Below are 21,762 nucleotides of genomic sequence, written 5' to 3'. Positions count from 1 at the left end.
TCGGCTCCTTCCCCTCTTTCTCCTCTTTGGCTTACCATCTTTGACAGCAGCAGGAGCCAATGGCGCCCCGCTGCTGTCTCAGCCAATTAGGAGGGGATCCCGGAGAGTCAAGACTATCGGGCAACATCGCTGGATCGAGATGGGACTCATGTAAGTATAAGGGTGGCTAAGGGGGGCTGCTGCACACAGAAGGTTATTTTTTATCTTAATGCATAGAATACATTCAGATAAAAAACCTTCTGACTTTAGAACCACTTTAATCTTTTCCAAAACGAATAATTACCTAAAACACAGCTGTCAAAATGAGCTCTTAGGTTCTTTTCACAGGGGGGGGGGGGGGGATTCCGATTAGATTAGCAGGGGTCTGCTGTCTGCTGATCTCCTGCTAAATAGAGCAGACGGATGATAGGTCCATATCCGCTCAGTTTATGCAGACAACGGCCGAGCCTGCTCTGCTATATGGACAGCAAAGTCCATTTACACCTGACTGCCCTCCAATCTGATCCTTCTGGACAGAAGGGCATGGATCTCCCTCAGTTTGTTTTTAGTGGATCGGATCAGATTGAAAGTAGGCATGTGTAAATGAACACAAGTCCGTTTTCATCCACCAGTCCATAGGGTCCTAATTCATGGCATTTAATCCTAAAAGTGAACCATTGAAATGTTTTGAATGAAGGAAAAAGAAATTGCAGTGATGTAGCTAAATGCTTTTGTTTTTATTTTGCTGGCCTTGTGAACACAGTTTTCTGGATGGTCAATTCATACAACTCGGATCATATTAAAAATCAAGTGCGTTTTACTTGAGGATAAATATAAGTTGCCTATGAACAGTAATTAAAAAATAGATTTTTCACCATTAACTGCTCTCCACTTGCTATTGAAGAATCTTCAAGTATAAATGAAAGCAAAATAGTATTTATAATTCATGTGATAATGCTAAACTTTAAAAACATGAACAGGAAATTTAAAATATGCTGATAAATATTGCTTTTTCCAGAAAATAAAAGGGATTTTTGGGACAGAGGATACATTTGTGAGCATTTAAAGCGTAGCTCCACCCTGAGGGATCTTATACTCTACATTGTGACTGCAAAAAAAATAAAAAATTCGGGTTTACATCCACTTTAAGTCTTGGAGAGCAGCCCTCCTTGCTCTCTTAAAGTTAAGTGTTTTTATCTTTCCAGTATGTGTTTTTATATCTTAATGTTTACCAAAACCATATAATGTGAGGTTAAACCTTAAGAGTTTGAATTTGTATGCAATCAGGCAGACCCTTGTACTACATGGTTTTGGTAAATCTGAAGCCAAAAACCTGCAGAAAATCTAATAGTGTGTATGGGGTCTCACATTCAATGAAATCATTTTGTGGTCACTGCTACCCAGATGTCCATTCATATGAACATTGGTAATAAGCTCTGCATGGGTTGAGATTTTCAGGTTCAGCAGAGCATCATTTCTAGTCGGGGGCCTCTATGAACTGTACAATAGAATTGTCTTGTAATAGGTTTATACATTTTTTCTTTTTAACTGTTCCTGCAGTGCCATTACTCCAATCAATTTCCGTGTAGTTAAAATCCCCCATCATTACCACCATCCCCTCCCTTGCAGCCCTTTCTATCTGTGCATGGAGCCGATTGTCCACCTCCTCATTAACACTGGGTGGCTTATAACAAACTCCAATGATTACCTTTTGTGTAGTACGCACACCCATGTACAGTTCCACCCATAATGCTTTAGCCGCATCACACTCTCCAACTAGGTCCTCATTCACACTCGCTTTGAGATCACTTCTCACATAGAGACAGCCACCATCACCTTTCTTTTTACTCTGTCTCTCCGAAAGAGAGCATAGCCAGGAATATGAATTGAAGTGACTGGCCTCAGGTAATACACAGCGATAAAACAAATACTCCTACATAAATTGTATCTGTCTGTCTTCAGTGTTCTCTTCTCTACATTTGTGCTGAATTATAAAGCTTGTCTGAGAGTTTAGAAAAAAAGAAGGCGGAGAGCTGAAGTTACACTCTACAGAGCTCAGTGAAGAGAGCTCTGAGAGCAGATTGGAGGGAGGGGGCACACCATCCTTCACAGTGCACACAGGAACTGAGCTGAACAGAACCCCCCCCCCCTCCTCCTCTTGCCACCATTTTGCTATTGGTGTCAGGAAAATTTGTCAGTAGTGATTCATGCTGGTAGCAAAGGAACGAAGCAGCAGACAAAAGAGATACTAAGTGTTTTTAATTGAGACAAGTACACACTATAGAGGGATATGCTTTGTTCATATGTCATGTCTGAGTTTTACAAACACTTTTAAGTGATTCAGTAATTCCAATCTCTGGGTCAGTTGTGTAGCGTTTTATGTCGCCTTTTCTCCAACCTGATTGTTGGACAGTGAATTCACATCATCACCTCTATACAGTAAGTAGGAAGCTGTAAAGTGGATTGTACTGATCGGCAGAGTTGTGTTTTTCTCAAGAACGGCAGGCCAAAATTAAAAATCCTTTGCCAGGTAAAACATATTAAATACAATTTTTTTTAAATGGTGTATTTATACATTTGCCAGGAGTAGCATTGTAATGGCCTTAATGGGTTTGTTTTGTTGTTTTGAAGGAGATGATATTAATCAAAAAATCTTGTGTGGAGCCCCCATGTTTTAGCATGAGGAAATACTAAGTTAAAAGATAAAGAACACATTCTTCTCAAGCTAATGTACTGTGCAAGTAATTTTATAAGGTTCCTTGCGATGCTTATGAGGATTATTTTATATCTTAATGTTATTTATTGTAAATGAGAAACACAAGACCCTTTTCCTGATATTTTAGCTTGCGATTCACATGTATTACACAAGAATATTCAGTCATATGGTTAAAGGCCACCGTAAGCACTTATTCATATTTGCAAGACTAAGATGCATAGAATTGAGATCTAGTTAAATGTTGTCAACTTATGAAACTAGCTATGTTTTGTGCTCAGTTAAGAAAGCTTTGAAAAAAAAATTTGAGACTAGCATGAACATAACCTTTCACGTAGTCATAATGCAGAATACCTTTCTGAACACTCTTACTGATGCTCTAAGGCAGGGGTCGGCAACCTGTTGATCATGATAAACCTGACTGCTCCTCTGTTATATGCAGAGGGATGCCAGGAGCGGTGCAAGGGAGGGAGCAGGGGGGCTTACAGGGAGGCCTGAGCAGTAAAAGGAATGGGAACCTGAACAGGAGGGGCAGTGGGTTTGGCATTGACTAGAACCGATCCCTTATAGATCCCCCTGCAGCAGCTGAAAACCGGCTTCTCCCCTCCCTCCTACCAGCTTTCAGCTGCTGCAAGTGGAAACTACAGGGGTTAGGATCTTGCCACCCCTGACACACAGGTCACCCCCTCCTGTACAGGTTGCACTTTATTCTGCTGCCCAGGCCCCCCTCTGTGCTCCCCTGACCCAAACCCCCCTCGCAGCACATCTGGCTTCTCCTCCTCTCCTCTCTCACCGACTGCTGTTAGGGACTGTTTCAAGATGGAAAGCTGGGAAAGGGGCGGTAAATGTGTTATTCACGACCCCATCCTTTTCTGAATGAACACCAGTATGGATGACTCACTGTGTTCATTTATAACTGAAGCGTAGTTAACTGTGTTTACAATGCTTCAGTTTGTGAATGAACAGGGAGACTGCATATTTCTTCCTGTTCATTCCTTCTGCGCAGCTGAGGTGGCAGAGATGGAGATTGAGGACCGTGTCCTCAATCACTTCTTTTGTTTTAAAAGTGAGACATCAGGGGTCTGTTTAGATCACTGATATTTTACCAAAGACCCCCCATCAGGGAAGATAATAAAACAAAAAAAACGCTTACACTGTCCATTGCCCTATTGACACCGTCCACTGCTCTACTGACACCATCCTCTGCCCTACTGATACCAACTTTTGCCCTACTGACACTGTCCACTGGTCTACTGACTGACATTGTCCACTTTTAGGTGGCTAAGTTTATATTTTTACAGTGACATTCGTTTTATTATATTTTTCTACGTTTTTCTTAATATTTAGTTAGGCCTTTAAAAAAAATAAAAGGGTTTCGGAAACCCCAGTGATCTTTAATCTTTTTCGTGTTGTTCAGGTAGATCTCCACCTCTCGAAGGTTACCTGCTCCTACACTAAGGTAATCAAGTTTAGATCCTCCATAATGATGTCATCCTAGAAGTAGCAGAAACAAATTTGATATGTGGTTTATTGGTCATAAATCTCACTTAGACTACTGTTCCCATTTCATTTCCCCAACCATAGGCATGCGCACAGTGTGTGCCAGGTGTGCCTGGGCACACCCTAATCACCCTGTGCTGCGCAGATTCCCCCTGCAGGTTGGCTGCAGAGAAAAGGGACTGGGGAATCTGTCTTCAGTCCCTTTCTCTGTCTCTAAGGTGAGACATCAGGGGTCTGTTTAGACCCCTGATATTTCACCAAAGCCCCCCAATGGAGCTCCAATTTTTTATTTTTTTTAAATGTATAAAAAAATCATTGAAAGAAAATATTGTAAAAAATACTGACACCATCCACTGCTCTACAGACACAACCTCTGCCCTACTGACACTGTCCATTACCCTACTGCCCTATACATATTTACACACACGCATGTGTGTTTGAGCTTTGAGGTGCACACCCTAATGCAATAGGCTACGCACACCTATGTCCCCAACCTTGGCACATTGGCACCGAATTATGACGGGTAATTCCGGAACAGGGTTTCCTGTGCTGAAAACAAGTACCCCATATACATTTTGCCCTAATCTTTAGGCTTACCATAATACCTAACCATGAATTCACCAAAATCCTAATAAGGCTGGTAGAACTAAACCTAAGCTCTCCCTTCATTCCCGTGTTCCAACCATCTCCTAAATCAGTATGCTTTTTAAATTCAATTTTCTGTTTTTATTACATATGTTATTTTATAGCCATTGACATCAGTGAGACTTGCTGTTGGGAGGTGCTGGCAGGGTGCTGTACTTGGCTTCCTGACCACCCTAGGCAATGCTCATATGATGTGGAGCCTCCATGATTGAAAGAACTGAAAACCAAAGCGGTAAGCCAAGGAAAGTCAGGCTAATGAGGAGACTAGATGATGCTGGAGTTCCACAAAGCGGGCTCTGTCAGACTAGCTGCAACTTCTAGCGCACACTGTGAGAAACTCATAGCGTACCTTGAAATCAGAGTAGGTATTTTCAGTACAGCAGAGGAGCCTGTTAAACTGTAAAAGACTGGAAGTAAAGCTGAATATCCGTTTTAACCTAATCACAACATTTGACACTTAAACGGACCCTAACTTGGATTTTGTCTTTTTAACCTTGTGTATTCAATTAATAACCACAACAAATTACAAGAGAAAATGTGTATTCTCTTCATTTCGTTTCTCAAACAGCTATTTTCTGGACATTTAGCCAGATTCATAGAGAGTTATGCCGGCATATCAGTAGATACGCCGTCGTAACTCTAAATCTGCGCTGTCGTAAATTTAAGCGTATTCTGGAAACCAGATACGCTTTAATTAGGCTAAGATACGAGCGGCGTAAGTCTCCTACGCCGTCGTATCTTAGGGTGCAATTTTTCCGCTGGGCGCTAGTTGGCGCTTCCGTTGAGTTTGGCGTAGAATATGTAAATGACTAGATACGCCGATTCACGAACGTATGTGCGCCCGTCGCAGTAAAGATACGCCGTTTCCGTAAGAGATACGCCACGTAAAGATAAAGCTGCCCCCTAGGTGGCGTAGCCAATGTTAAGTATGGCTGTCATTCCCGCGTCAAAATTTGAAAATGTTACGTTGTTTGCGTAAGTCGTCCGTGAATGGGGCTGGACGTAATTTACGTTCACTTCAAAACCAAAACGTCCTTGCGGCGTACTTTGGAGCAATGCACACTGGGATATGTACACGGACGGCGCATGCGCCGTTCGTAAAAAAAACGTCAATCACGTCGGGTCACCAAACATTAACATAAAACACGCCCCCCCCATCCTCCTTTGAATTAGGCGCTATTATGCCGGCCCCATTTACGCTACGCCGCCGTAAGTTAGGAGGCAAGTGCTTTGTGAATACAGTACTTGCCTCTCTGACTTAAGGCGGCGTAGCGTAGCCATCCTTAAAGATACGCGCCCCTACCTGAATCCGGCTAATTGTGTGCAAACAGTGCATGGTGTAAATGAATTGGGGCCACCCTGTATCCACCACAAAAAGTCAGGCAGAATAATATGGTAGACATCCCAATGCGATTATGTGTTATGAGGTTAACACTCTTTTGCAGTGTTAAAAGCTCATATAGACGTGTTTCAAGTGCAGGAAATGCATACAGACCCCTCAAGGTTCATTTGTTCCATACAGTAAAACCTTGGTTTGTGAGCATAATTCATTCCAGAAACATGCTTGTAATCCAAAGCACTTGTATATCAAAGCATTATTTTTTTACAGGGTATAAAAGAGAAGAGAGGCACCTCTAAGTGTAGCAATAAGTTGCTAATGTACCTTCATTAAATGTAACCATATTGCTACACTTAGAGGCTCCTCTCTTCTTTTTTTATACTCAGTTGTGACATGACACTACTCTTATATCAAGACATCGCTTGTATATCAAGGCAAAATTTATAAAAACATTTTGCTTGTCTTGCAAAACGCTCTCAAACCAAGTTTACTCTCAAACCAAGGTCTTACTGTATTTGAAAATTGTACAGTATGCCCTAAATCAGGGTTCTCCAAACTGTGGCCCGAGGGCCAGATGTGGTTCTTTGCTAGCCTTTATCCGGCCCTTGGGGCAGTATTGCTCCCAACGATATGAGGCTCTATTCCTCCCAATGACACCAACAATGGGGCTCTATTTCTTCCACTTATAGCAATGATGGAGCACTATTCCTCCTAGTACTGCCCACCAACACCGGGGCCATGTTTATTCTCACTGATGCTCGGCCCTGGGGCATTTTCTACCCCCATTGGTCAGAAACCGGCCCCCCTGAAGACTCAAAGACATTAAACCGGCCCTTTGCTTGAAAAGTATGGAGACCCCTGCCCTAAATGGTTCATTTGGCCCACATTTGAAAATTATACAACATACGCTTGCACTGATCTTTTTAGGATGCTCAGTCCTAAGGAAAGTAGCAAAGGTGCTGATTTATTTGCAATCTATCTGCTTGACTGTGCACTAATGGATTTTAATAATTCTTTTCAGCAGTACGGACTTCACCTTTCCATCTTCAGGGGTACCACAAAGTCTTCTTATTGTACTTCAACTGAACAACAGGTAAACAAAATTGTGTTGGAAACATCGAACATACACCTGACTCCAAATTATTTTTTGTTGGTCAAAGGATAAGCCCCTCACAACAATACACATACTGTATATTGCATTGTAAATGTTGTACCAGGTGGCATATTTTGTACCTTTTAATATGTATGAGATGGAACCATATTGTTTGTTTTTTTTGTCAGTCATTGCTTCCAGGAAACAAAAAACAATTAAGCGAATTGTTATTGCTGGGAGGGTGCCAGCAGACGTTGCATTTTCTGCTGGCTAACTGTGATCATCCTTTGTACTGAAGGCTTAATTAGGCTCCCAGATCCACTGGCTTCCGTACAACACACCTCTGCCCAGTGTGTTTTTATGTTGCTGACAGTGCGTTATGTCTGAGGTGTGGTTTATTCCTAATCCTCTGCTTATATCCTTTGCTTTTCTCTCTGTCCTGTTTGGCAAGCACGTTGATGTCTGTCTACCTTCTGTTCCACACACAGTAGAGTTTTCACCTGTCAGGTATTTGTCATCAACATACACCAACTACTGAATTCATCTAAAATTAAAATGAGTGTTTTTATGAAACAACTTAGTCTGTATATAGCAGACCTAGTTCCAAATTACTATGATGCACTAGGCAAGAATTCTTGAATGTTAGAGGAAGTACATTATTCAGTGACCATCATTTATTAAAGAGGACACAAGCAAAATCCATCTTGACATACGGACTTTCAAATCTGTTACTGCTAGGAAAAAGATCCATATTTTGCAAATGCTGTTAACCACTTCAGCCCCGGACCATTTTACTGGTCAATGACCGGGCCACTATTTGCGATTCGGCACTGTGTTGCTTCAACTCAGTGGTTCTCAACCTTTCTAGTGCGATGACCCCTTAATAACATTTCCCAAGTTGTGGGGACCCCTAACGGTAAAATTATTATCACAATAAAGAAAACTAGGATTGGGACTTTAAATGAGGCATATGAAAAACATACGCCTATATCCCTGTTGGTTGAAAGAGAGGGGAGTTTTTGGGACTTTGAATGAGATGTGTTTTTAAGCAAACAGTAAGTATAAATAAAGTTGTATACATGATAACCAGGCTCACACTTACCACCCAAACAGCAGGCCAAATTCAACTGTCTAACTGTGTATGTTAAAAGCAGAGGATTGGTTGCACGCATTTGCAAATACATGGTTAAGCTGCAGGCCTCGCCACGGCTCTCTGCATTCTGCGTTAATGGCAACTATAATCCCAGGTAGTGTTACTCACTGTGTCTCCGACTTTGCGTTGTCTCGTAGCAGTGACACCTATGCTGAAATCAGGGGATAGGGTCTCCTCCAGCCCCTCCCACTTGACATTCCTCAACAGTCAGCTGACCTCTAGTCTCTGCCCTCCAGCCATGCCGTGAACTGAATGGGTGGCTGCGAAGAGGCTGAGATGGCGACCACCGGCTCCAGGAACAGCCCAGCTGGGTGGCCACAGGCTCCAGGGACAGCCCTGCTGGGCAGCCGTAAAAAGGCAGGGAGAGCAGTGCGGGCTTCAAGAACAGCCCAGGATTCGGTGACCCCTGGCAAATCATCATTTGACCCCCGAGGGGGTCCCGACCCCCAGGTTGAGAACCACTGCTTTAACTGAACATTGCGCAGTCGTGCGACGTGGCTCCCAAACAAAATTGGTTGATTTTTTTTCCAAAAATAGGGCTTTCTTTTGGTTGTATTTGATCACCTCGGTGGTTTTTATTTTTTGCGCTAAAAACAAAAATAAAGCGACAATTTTGAAAAAAAAAAAGAATATTTTTTACTTTTTTTGCTGTAATAAATATCCCCCAAAAATATATAAAAAAAATATTTTTTTCCTCAGTTTAGGCCGATACGTATTCTTCTACATTTTTTACAAAAAAAAACCGCAATAAGCGTTTATTGATTGGTTTGCGCAAAAGTTATAGCGTCTACAAAATAGGGGATAGTTTTATGGCATTTTTATTAATATTTTTTTTTTACTAGTAATAGCGGCGATCAACCAGTTTTTATCGGTACTGCGACTATATGGCAGACACTTCGGACACTTTTGACATATTTTTGGGACTAGTAATGGCGGCGATCAACCAGTTTTTATCGGTACTGCGACCTTATGGCAGACACTTTGGACACTTTTGACACATTTTTGGGACCATTGGCATTTTTATAGCGATCAGTGCTATAAAAATGCATTGATTACTGTAAAAATGTCACTGGCAGGGAAGGGGGTTAACACTAGGGGGCGAGGAAGGGGTTAATTATGTTCCCTAGGTGTGTTCTAACTGAAGGGGGGGTGGGACTGACTAGGGGAAATGACAGATCGCTGTTCATACATTGTATGAATATGCGATCAGTCATTTCTCCCCCTGAAAGGAACGGGAGCTGTGTGTTTACACATATTCTGTTCCAGGAGCATGCTCGTAATCCAAAGTACTCGCATAGCAAAGCAAGTTTCCCCATTGAAGTCAATGGAAACTATAATAATTTGTTCCACATTGACATCAATGGCATGCAATACCGCATGCGGCCAGAGGCGGGGGTGCGGAAGAGCCTCGGAAATGTCCGGAAAGGCCCGAGGACAGATCGGCTGACCTCGGCAAACCTTGTAAAGACTCCGTTCACAAGCCTTTCCGAGGTTTGCCCTGGTCAGCCGAACTGTCCTTGGGCCTTTCCGGCCGTTTCTGAACGGCGCAGATCGTCACCATTCTGCTCCGCCCCCCCCCCCCCCCCCCACCTCAGGCCAAACGCAGTACTGCACACCGCTTTGGCCTGAATCCTGCTCGTTTTGCGAGACAACACTCGCAAACCGAGTTAGGATTTTAGGAAATACAGTGCTCGTATTGTGAAACGCTCATTAACCGCGTTACTCACAATTCAAGGTTCCACTGTACATACAAAACAATGAAAGAAAAAAGTGATACATTAGCTGATTTAATTCTTTTTTGAAGCGGTAGCAGTAGCTGTTTCTTTTGTGGTTGCCTATCTGTAACTCAATCTTCTGGGGGGCCAGCTGAACAGAGCCATGGGAATAGTAGTCACTTCTTTTACTCATTCACTTCCATTACTATTCTGCTCTGCTTTTTTATTTTGGAGGTGTTTAGGGCACAGATATTTTGGGTGTATAAATCCACTGTAGTGCCATTCCTCTGGCAGTCTTGGCTCATTTGTCTTGAGCTGTAAACGTAATTGTGGACTCCAACATGGTAAAAAAAAAATACTGAGAGATGACTTTCGATAGCTGATGGGCTCAGTTTACGGACTCGGGTAGTTGTCTAAAGTCAAAGATTTCTTTGCATAGACTTAAAGGGGTTGTAAAGCTATGTGTTTTTTCACCTTAATGCATCCTATGCATTAAGGTGAAAAAACATCCGATGCTTACAAGCCCCCCAGCCTCCCCGCCCCCCGTTTACTTACCTGAGCCGTCGAAAGTCCCACATCATTAACGCGCTGGCTTCTTGGCCGGGCTTCTCGGCTCCTTCATTGGATGATTGATAGCAGCCATTGGCTCCCGCTGCTGTCAGTCAAATCAATGATTTGCAGAGTAAAAAAGTCGGCGGCTATGGGAGAGCACCCGCAAGCTAACCCCCTTGGGAGAACGCTTCCCAGAACGGGGGTTAGCTCTTGCGGGGAGAAGCTGAGACAGCCGCTGAGGGACCCCAGAAAACGAGGATCGGGGCCACTCTGTGCAAAACGAACTGCACAGTGGAGGTAAGTATGACATGTTTGTTATTTTATTTTATTTTTTAAACGGGAACCTTTACTAACCCTTTAACTTAAAAGCGGAGGTCCACCCTAAAAATAAACTTCATATTAATCGCTTCCCTTTAATCTAAAAAAAATACATTTCGAAAAAAAAAAAATTGTTTTACTTGCCTCTAAATGGCTGTTACTAGTTCCTAGTCAGCGGTGGATCAACTTCCCTTCCTAACTCGCCTGGCCTCTTGGGACATGAGTGTCACCATTTCCCAGGAGTCTAACTGTGCATGCGCGAGATCTTCGTTGTCATAACAACGGGGCGGGACATTCCTCCGTCGCCGCCCGTTGTCATGGCAACAATACAAACTAACGGCGATATGAGCGATGTTTAACTGCACATGTGCGAGATCTAGAGGTGCATGCTGGTTACCCAGCATGCACCTCTCTCGGGAAAACCATTGAGCCAAATGAAATGGGCTTCACATGCCCACAGCTATCATGAAAATGGCCACAAGAGCGCTGAGAAGATATCATCAGCACAGATTTATTTACCGATCATGAAATATTGATATGTTTTGAAGAATTTTCAGTGTAATGATGTTGAGATTGCAAAAAAAAAAAAAATTATGTCCGGAACCCCACTTTAATAATCTCTTGTGGCCCTTTAAATGTGTATGCAGCCCAGCCTAGCTCATGATTGATAGGGAGGGGTGATCAGTAAGAAAGCATGTCTAAATGGGTGTCAGGGATGCCTTCTCTATATGACACCAGGGAACATTTCCTGTCCGTCTCTTGTCTCCTGGCGATAAGCACATTTTCCTTATATATCTGCTTCATTGCAGTCATTTGCTTTATTTAGCCAAGGTTCACACTGACTGCGGGAATGAAATTGTGCGAGTTCAGCTGAAGTCACACGATTTCATTCCCGCATGTCAGTCCCAACTTCGGGGCCCATTTTAGAGACATCTGTGCGGGTTTCTGGACAGATATCAATCCACAGTGTGTTGGCTATCTAGCTTATATATATGTTTTTTCACCATTACTTTAGCGCTTAACATCATTTTATTATTCAGATATCAATGGAAGTCGCACCCTGAAATTGCCAAAAGTAGTACAGAAACTACTTTTGGGAATAAGTGCAATTGCTGCTGATTTGGCATGCAATTTGACATGTCAATTCGCATGCCAAATCGCATCAATGTGGACCAGGGTAGAAACAACAAAAAAGGCAGTAGGCAATGAATCATTCAGATACAATTGGCAATATAACGGTTCGTTTTTATTTTTAGCACAAATATGCTCTTTTTTTTTTTCTTCATTTTTTCCGCATACCATAATTATATAATGCATTCAGAATACAAACTTTGCACTATATTTTGGTTTTCTGTTGTGTTCTTGTTATTTCCTCTTGAAACACGGGAATTTGATGAATGCGGTATTCATGTGTATGCAAAGTATTGTGACATTTTAATAATATGACACATCACTACAAATACTATTTTTAAATAGAAAGATACATTTTTTATGGTTTTCACATGTTGCAATGAGGAGATCCCTGGCGTTATGTATTTTTATCATCACTAGTCCGTTTGTAAGAAAAGCCAGGAAGATTTGATTCACTGGGGCTGATTTACTCTGGATCTGGATTTTGCAAAAGCATGTGACAGTTTCCCATAAACGTTTACTGTACAAATTAAGGTCCATTGGCATAGACCATAGGGTGAGTACATGGATTGAAAACTGACTACAAGGGTGAGTTCAGAGGGTGGTGATAAATGAAGAGTACTCTGAATGGTCAGGGGTGGGTAGTGGGGTCCCCCAGGGTTCTATACTGGAACCAATCCTATTTAATTTGTTCATAAATGACCCAGAGGATGGGGTAAAAAGTTCAATCTCTGTATTTGTGGATGACACTAAGCCAAGCAGGGCAATAACTTCTCCGCGGGATGTGGAAACCTTGCAAGAAGATCTGAACAAATGAATGGGGTGGGCAACTACATGGCAAATGAGGTTTAATGTAGAACAATTTAAAATAATGCATTTGGGTGGCAAAAATATGAATGTAATCTATATACTGGGGGGAAAACCTCTGGGGGAATCTAGGATGGAAAAGGACCTGGGGGTCCTAGTAGATGATGGACTCGGCAATGGCATGCAATGCTAAGTTGCTGCTACCAAAGCAAACAAAATATAATATTGGCATGCATTAACTCCAGGGATAAAGTGATAATTCTCCCACTCTACAAGTCTTTGGTCTGACCTCACCTCAAGTATGCTGTCCAGTTCTGGGCACCAGTCCTCAGGAAGGATGTACTGGAAATGGAGAGAGTACAAAGAAGGGCAACAAAGCTAATAAAGGGTCTTGAGGATATTGGTTATAAAGAAAGGTTGCGAGCACTGGAGAAGAGACACTTGAGACTGGATATGATTTAAATTTACAAATGCCATACTGGTGACCCCACAATAGGGATACAACTTTTTCGTGGAAGGGAGTTTATTAAGACACGTAGCCATTCATTAAAATTATAAAGCAAAAGATGTGCAATCAGCGCAAAAATATAAATATGTAACAACCAAAATAACCCCCTGTATACAAGCTGAACACTATAGAATAAACACAAAATTCTGATAAATAATATACAAAGAAAGAAGTGCAGCGCATTAATTAACAAAAATATCCACTATAGAGGATAATAAAATAAATTAAGCATGTGTCAAGTGAAAAACTATCCATAAAGTAATCCACCAGTGGTGAACCGTTCATAAATAGGTGACTGTCCCTCCACCATAAGTCTCTCTAGGTACTCTTACCTCCCGGCATGAACCCCTGAATTACCAGGAAGTCATGCAAAGCAGACAGAACTCAGGTTGGATGCCACCAAGTTAGTCTTCCAATTTGGGACTCCACAGAAATCAATCCCCTTTAAAGCTCAGCAGGCATAGCAGGTAAGCGGAAAGATAAAAGAGAATCTAAGTGCTCTCCGTTTTGCAGTAAAAAACGATCATTTATTAAAATTTGCAGGCTACTCGCATAACAGCCGAACAAATACATAAATATATAAATTTTGGCTCTAAGGTCCCCAGCTGAACAAATACAGCGTGTAGTATTCACATAGGACTGTGTCGCAGCGGGTGACTGGCTGTATTGAAGCCACTGTGGCAATATAAAACACATAATGTAATGTTGCATTTTGGCATTGGACTCGGGTGATGTTTACCCTTTGTATAACAGTTCATAGCAATGAAGTTGCTGTAGCATGCTCTATGGGTTCAGAGCAGTGGTGATCTGAGTCCCAGCAGTTAGTGTCTTAAGACCCTCCCCATGGAGGAGGGCATATGCCCTTCCAAAGTGGCAAATTCCAGTTCCCCTTTCCATATTGGGGGTAGTCCCTGAGCACCAGGTCCCTGCCTTGGACAATTGGGGTGGGCAGCGAGAGCTCCTTAGGCTGAGAACAGTGTGTCACGGGGCTGCAACCCTTTTTACATAGTTTGTTACAGCATGGCCTTGTTTGCAAAATGTTAACCTCTTGATGAGTGCCAAATGTACAGAAGCACAGTGAAGTACTATAAAAGTATGTTTATTTGCGCAATCATAAGCAACACTTACAGGATTGCAGATAAAAACGCTCATAGGACAAAAAGTGAGGCTCTTTCGGGTTTGCCATGGGTGGATGTGCATTGCATGGGGGGGGGGGGGCAGAAGTAGCGTCTTTGGTTAGGAAACTGGCAATGCATCAACGCGTTTCGCCCCTCCTCCAGGGCATCATTACTTTCAGTTTCAGAATAGTCACATTTATATCCGAGGAGAGAGGACCTCCTCTCTGATTGACCAATAAGATAATATCAAGTCTAATGGGCGTGCTAGCTCTGACTTCCTCCACTCATGTCATCACTTCCTGGGTATAATTTAATATTCATATCCCCAAAATAAAACACTGTATGTTACAACTACTACACTATACATATGTAGACACCTCTCGTACCTGCATGTCCTAGGTGTAATTCACATCCTCACAATAAAACATTGTATGAATAAAAGTACTATGCTACGGGGAGTGGGGGCTGGCCAGCACACACTGTGCAAGGGCAATGATGAGGTTCGGGATTCAGCTCAAAATTCCACACCTAGGTTCTTGGACTTCTGTCTCCAAATGTCTTGGTCACCTCTTATCTCTTTGGGAACTCCCCATTCTTTCTTTTTTTTCTTTTTTTACTAGAGTGGAATTTTCAGCCTCTGTGGCAGATCTGATGGGGAAATATTTCATAGGGATTACAGGACATGTAAGGTGTCATAGTCCCCTACTGAGTCAGTGTTTGTCCATCAAAGCAGCATTGCTTCCCAATAAATTTGAGGAGGGGAAAACTTAATACTACGTTAGGACTCACTCGACTCATTCAGCTAGTGCCTCTTGGGCTTTAAAGAACCTGGTCTTCTACTCACAAGTTTCATAGGTAGATGTTCAGACCTCTGCTGACACCAACTTTGGGTGTAGGAAGTTTGGAACACTATTCCCTTGTTTGGACCTGTTGGCTTTGTTGGATATGTCAGTTGTTTTGCTTGGGGATGTCCCATGGTTTAGACTTAAAGGAGCCTGTATCCTTTACAGCAGTGGTCCCCAACCTTTTTTACACTGGGGACCCGCTGAGTTTTTTCGTGGGCAATTTGTTGGGGAAATGGCTGGTGTTGGCGCTTCAATCATCACAACACCATGGTTAATATGGTGTCAGGATGATTGAAGCGCATAATTCCCATTATTACATTGTAATAAAAAAGAAAAAGTTCAACTCACCATAATGCAGAATCAGTGGGAACCCTGAGTCTGTCACTTGCCACCATCGCCTACCACCAGATGCAGCCTGTCACTTGCCAGATGGGGACTGTCACTTGCCAGATGGGGACTGTCACTTGCCAGATGGGGACCCTCACTTGCCAGATGGGGACCCTCACTTGCCAGATACCGACCCTCACTTGCCAGATACCGACCCTCACTTGCCAGATACCGACCCTCACTTGCCAAGTGAGGGTGGAACATGCGGCAATGCGGGTTGGGCAGTGAGAGATTTCATCTCTTGCCTGCCACACCTCAGTGTAGTGTTCGTGCCGGCTGTGAGGACTGGACAGTGGTGTGGCAGGGTGGGTGGTGAAAGATGACATAATCTCTCTGCTCTCACACACCTCAGACAGTATTGTGTTCGCGGCCGGCTGTGTGGGCGAAACAGCTGTGATGCAGGGTGGGCCAGGAGAGGTGATGTCTCTGTGCTCGCCCGCTCTTGCCGAACCTCTAAAAGTGCAGCCTTCACAGCCCGGCTGCAAAAAAGGCTATGGCCCGGGGGTTGGAGACCCCTGCTTTACAGTATAAAATAATAAATAAGTATTGTAAAACCCTTTTCTTGGAGACAAGGCTGCCCTCCCCTCTGTCATGGTGTTTTTTCCTCTTGCTAAAAAACTGAGGATTACAGAGAAGTGAGAGATTTTTTGTGTTGTCCTAGCAACTTGGTTTGCCAGTGTCCTCACCTGAATGTGACCGCTTATGGTCCTAACTTAAAGCAGTCTGAGTCCTATACTGTACTCTAAGAAAAGGATATTACAACAGGTAAGTAGAAAAACTTTTTTTTTTTACCTTGAAAAAGCTTTATCTGCATCCTATCCTATCTTTTGTGTTTTTTCTTTTCTAATAATTTAACACCGTTTTAAAGATTCTTTAAGATTACATATAAGTAAATGTGCAAGTTGCATGAAAGTTCTGGTTTCAATTAAACAGTCACAAATAAAAGTCACATGCAGACTTTGCTATGAATCAGAATTCCATGTGCTTCATCTCTCCTTTAACTGTGTACAGACACACACAGCTTGAGGGCACCAAGCCTTGCAAATGGAGGTGCACATGATCAGAACTGAAATAGATAATGTTTGTTCCTCAGCGTATCACCAAACAGGGGACCTCTGTTTGCGGAAGCAGTGTAATTTATTAATGTGGCATGCGGTGCAACATATTTCCAAAGCTGGAAAACTGCTAGAACCATCCAACACGTTAACTTCTTAATGGTCTGAATGTTGTATACACATGCACAGGGTTGTCCTGTCTACGAGGATTATATGTTTTAATCTGCTTTGTCCAAGGCAATTTTTTTTTCTTTTTAAATTGCATAATTATTTTAAAGGCCCAAGTACTACATTATATATTGTTGCTTTCACTAAATACATTATGTAACATAAAAAAGAAAATTGGTGGGATTGTTTCCAGATCCAAATGACATTAACTCACAATCCCGTGGTTAGAAACAATAAGAAGAACAAAGAAACAATCGGGGAGAGATGCACACTCTTCCAGATTTGGGGATTTTAAAGTGAGAAGTGTCAGATGTTTGTAAAAAGGCAAGTACACCAAACACAGAAGGTTTTACAAAATTATCAAAAGTTTTAATATATATAATTCATAAAAACAATTATAAAGATGAATTGGACCACAGTAGTTACAAAAGCGAGATAAGTGACAGTATGCAGGTAGCCAACAAGTTTTGCACAAAGGTGCTTCGTCAGGGCCTTGCAACTTTTTTTTTTGATTAAGTGGTCTGTGTGTGACATAAAAATACACCATTAATACACATCAAATGATACAATATAATACATTAAATATTTTTATCAGAAGGAACATGATATTTGTGTGCTCACCAATTCTGCTAGTGACTGAACCAAAAATGTCAGAACGTGGCCCAAAGGGTCCCAATGGCACGAGGAGCAAGGATTGCCAAGCCAGATCCACTTAGTCATAAGATGTGCAGATACTAGAGCGAGTGGAGACCCCAGAAATCAACAAAAAATCTGTAAATTATTAAAATGTAATATGTATATGTCTACGTATAGAGTCCGTTAAAACACATACGTATACAGGTGTAATTAATATACATCAATATATATAAAATATATATAAAATATATATACCATATATAGATAATTGGCAGGGAGATCTAATTTGTTAACTTTTTAAGGTCATCTTCTTGTATATACAATTTTTTATAAGGGTTGATGAATCGTTGATGGATTCATTGCACCAAGTACTAATGCCTATTATTACATCGGCATTACTACATACTGTTATTTTTTACAATTTTTTATTATTCTTTATCATGGTGTAAAAATTATATTAAAATGTTACATCTATATTTTTTTTCATTCTGCATAACTGATTGTGCCTAGCGCATCCCAAGGGCTGCCCGATGGTTTGCTGTGCATGAGGCCTATGGCGTTGAGTTTTGTGCTGATATTTGTGTGTCCCAATGGAGAGGGGGACTCCTTGTGTGTTCTACCCTCTTTTCCCTGTCCTTTCAATCTGTGACAGGGTGCGCGCGCAATATGCACACTAAGCGTACGGCTCACTTGGGTGATCCGCACGCGTGGTGTATGTCCGGCGTGCGTCAGGCGCTTCACGTGTGCGCCGTACGTATGGACGCGGCATATGCGCGCGCACCAATGGGGACGGTGAGAGCGCAGGTACTTCAGACAGCGCTGACAATGGACATGGTACAAGGAGACACAAACCCCTATTTGGCCGTTTGGCAGCACGGAGTGTCCGCCACATTGGAGAAGCTACTCCCTTATTGCTGGGAATAAATCTTTCTGCAGACTCAGTTACAGGTAAATAGCCTCTAGATTCATACTTGCAGGGCACTATCTTTTACAACATGCTATGTCAATCTTTCTTAGCAATGCATGCTGGTTGTTCCCCTCTGTACATCACTAGGATTCTTGTTATATTGATAGCTTGACATTACATCTAGTTCCCGTCCATGGGGAGTTTTTCCTATGGATGGAAATACCATAACTAGTGGAACATGTGAGTAAAAAAAAAAACCTTTTGGAACAATTTTTGTAGATGGTTGGTCTTTGATATACATATTCAATATTACTCCCACTTGTTGAGTAGTTTGTTTACCATTATATTTATGGGTCTTATACCTGTTCACTGTTCCAACCCATCTACATGTAGCCTATTTTTGTATAATTCCTCAAGTATTACATCAGAGGTGTGCACTGATTTGTTTTATATCGGTGCACCTTTGGTACTGAGCTAACTTAACAAATTAGATCTCCCGGACAATTATCTATATATGGTTTATATATTTTATATATATTGATGTATATTAATTAACACCTGTATACGTATGTCTTTTAACGGACTCTATACGTAGACATATACATATTACTTTATTATTACATTTTAATAATTTACAGATTTTGTTGATTGCTGGGGTCTCCACTCGCTCTAGTATCTGCACATCTTATGACTGAGTGGATCTGGCTTCCACTGGTCACTGCCTTGGCAATCCTTGCTCCTCGTGCCATTGGGACCCTTTGAGCCGCGTTCTGACATTTTTGGTTCAGTCACTAGCAGAATTGGTGAGCACACAGATATCATGTCCCTTCTGATACAATATAATACATTACATATTTTTATCATTTGATGTGTATTAATGGCGTATTTTTATGTCACACACAGACCACTTAATCCAAAATAAAAGTTTCAAGGCCCTGACGAAGCACCTTTGTGCGAAACTTGTTGGCTACCTGCATACTGTCACTTATCTCGCTTTTGTAACTACTGTGGTCCAATTCATCTTTATAATTGTTTTTATGAATTATATATATTAAAACTTTTGATCATTTTGTAAAACCTTCTGTGTTTGGTGTACTTGCCTTTTTACAAACATCTGACACTTCTCACTTTAAAATCCCCAAATCTGGAAGAGTGTGTATCTCTCCCTGATTGTTTCTTTGTTCTTCTAAATACATTATGTATTCACAAGAGCTATTTAATTATTTAGTAACATCTGTTTTTTTTTTTTTTAATGCTAATTATAGTTTTATATATAAATGCAGCAGAGACTGACACCTTTATGCAGTGCTAAGGAATACTGATCTGTTCTAGCCTGTGTTAGGATCAGATACAAAATGAGCCATCGATGCCTCAAGTGTACTGGGTGTGTGTGTAACACCTGGACTATAGAAATTAGTTAAAGAACAGTTTGTTTTAGGGTTCCTATGCCTAGCACATGCAGAAAAAGTTGAATTATGGTGTGATTTGAAATAAATTGTATTTTAAACTGGGAGATTGACTAAATGTATTTAGTAACATTTACAACATTTACACACCCGACAGACAGCTTTGTTTTTTTAACAGGTCGTATTAGAATATTGCTTTTCTAGTACTAATTGTTAATGCACTTGCAATAATATCTAAAGTATTTAACCATTTGCTTACTGGGCACTTATACCCCCTTTCTGCCCAGGCCAATTTTCAGTTTTCAGCTCTCTCACACTTTGAATGACAATTGCGTGGTCATGCAGCACTGTACCCATATGTTTTTTTTTTAATGCAAATAAAAATTTTGTAACCAGGTAATTTTTTTTTACTTCACTGATGGGCACTGATAAGGTGGCACTAATGGCCACCGATAGACTAAACGGATGGGCATTGATAGGTGACACTGATGAGGCAGCACTGGTGGGCACTTATTAGCAGTACTGATGAGCACTGATAGATGGCACTGGTGGACACTGATTAGCAGCACTGGTAGGCCAGTAAGGGAACCAGTGAAGCTGCACTGATGGGTGGCACTGATAGGCGGCACTGTTGGTCACTGAAGATGAGGCACTAATGGGCACTGATTGGCAGCACTGGTGAGCACCGATTGCCACTGATTAGCAGTACTAATGAGCACTGATGGATGGCACTGGTGGGCACTGATTAGCAGCACTGGAGGGCATTGATTAGCAGCACTGGTAGGCACTAAGGGAACCGACAGTGAGGCTGCACTGATGGCTGGCACTGATAAGTGGCACTGATAGGCAGCACTGATAAGTGATAATGAGGCACTAAATTGATTTACTTATTTTTTTCGGGTACTTGTATAGCGCTGTCAATTTACACAGCACTTTATATACACATTGTACATTCACATCAGTCCCAACCCTCAAGGAGCTAATTAATGGGCACTTATTTGCAGCACTGGTGGGCACTGATTAGCAGTACTGATGAGCACTGATAGATGGCACTGGTGGGCACTGATTAGCAGTACTGGTGGGCACTGATTAGCAGCACTGGTGTGCACTAAGGGGAACGATGTCCCTCCTAACAGAAGCCAGTTGGCAGCTTTCTTCTTTTCTTCACGCTGACAGCGTAAGGGAAAATAAATCCGATAACCAGCTTCTGTTTACTGACAGCTGATCAAGTAGTAAAGGGCCGCTGTGATTGGCCTTTTGCCCTAATCTGTGATCAGCCGAGGACTCAGCAAAAACAGAACGTGGCGTGCGAGAACAGGAGGGCATCCATGTACACCCTCCTGGCATTTTAAGCCTATGCTGTGTTTCAGCTATATCGCGGGCACAAAGTGGTTAAAGATTTAAAGTGATACTAAACCGAGCAGTAGTAATTGTCATAATTTATTCACATAAATTATATACTGTATATCGTTGCACTGTATTGTTTTTTTTTTTTTTTTCTAAATACCCTATTCCTGCAGTTCTGTTGTATGGTCACATGTTATTTCTCTGTTCTTTGGCATCTGCAGGGAAAGATCCTTGAGAGGGGCTTCTGGTTTTCTCCCACACTCCAAAGACATGCTGATAGGTTAATTGGATCCTGTCAAAATTGACCCTAGTATGTATATAAGAAGATCCTGGACTGCCGCACTCCTTAAAACGATGTCTTTATTGTACAAGCATCACATGATGTGAAACATGTCAGCCACCATTTTCCTGTTTTCCACTACATTTTGACTGCATTGTTT

At 41.8% G+C, this 21,762-nt stretch overlaps 1 protein-coding gene across 4 annotated transcripts in view; it reads left to right on the top strand.

Moving 5' to 3' along the window:
* The window catches only part of LOC120940419 (cytochrome c oxidase assembly factor 1 homolog), a 177,524-nt gene that overhangs the window by 89,785 nt on the left and 65,977 nt on the right, over positions 1-21,762 (top strand). For 3 of the 4 annotated variants that reach the window (XM_040353258.1, XM_040353257.1, XM_040353259.1), the window contains exon 3: positions 7,198-7,269. The gene's annotated coding sequence lies outside the window, so the exon portion shown is untranslated. The remainder of the gene's footprint in view (positions 1-7,197; positions 7,270-21,762) is intronic. The other variant, XM_040353260.1, reaches the window with a different exon arrangement.

This window comes from Rana temporaria, chromosome 5 (genome assembly GCF_905171775.1).
Source record: "Rana temporaria chromosome 5, aRanTem1.1, whole genome shotgun sequence".
Lineage (NCBI taxonomy): Eukaryota > Metazoa > Chordata > Amphibia > Anura > Ranidae > Rana > Rana temporaria.
This window is presented reverse-complemented; position numbering and strand designations above follow the sequence as displayed.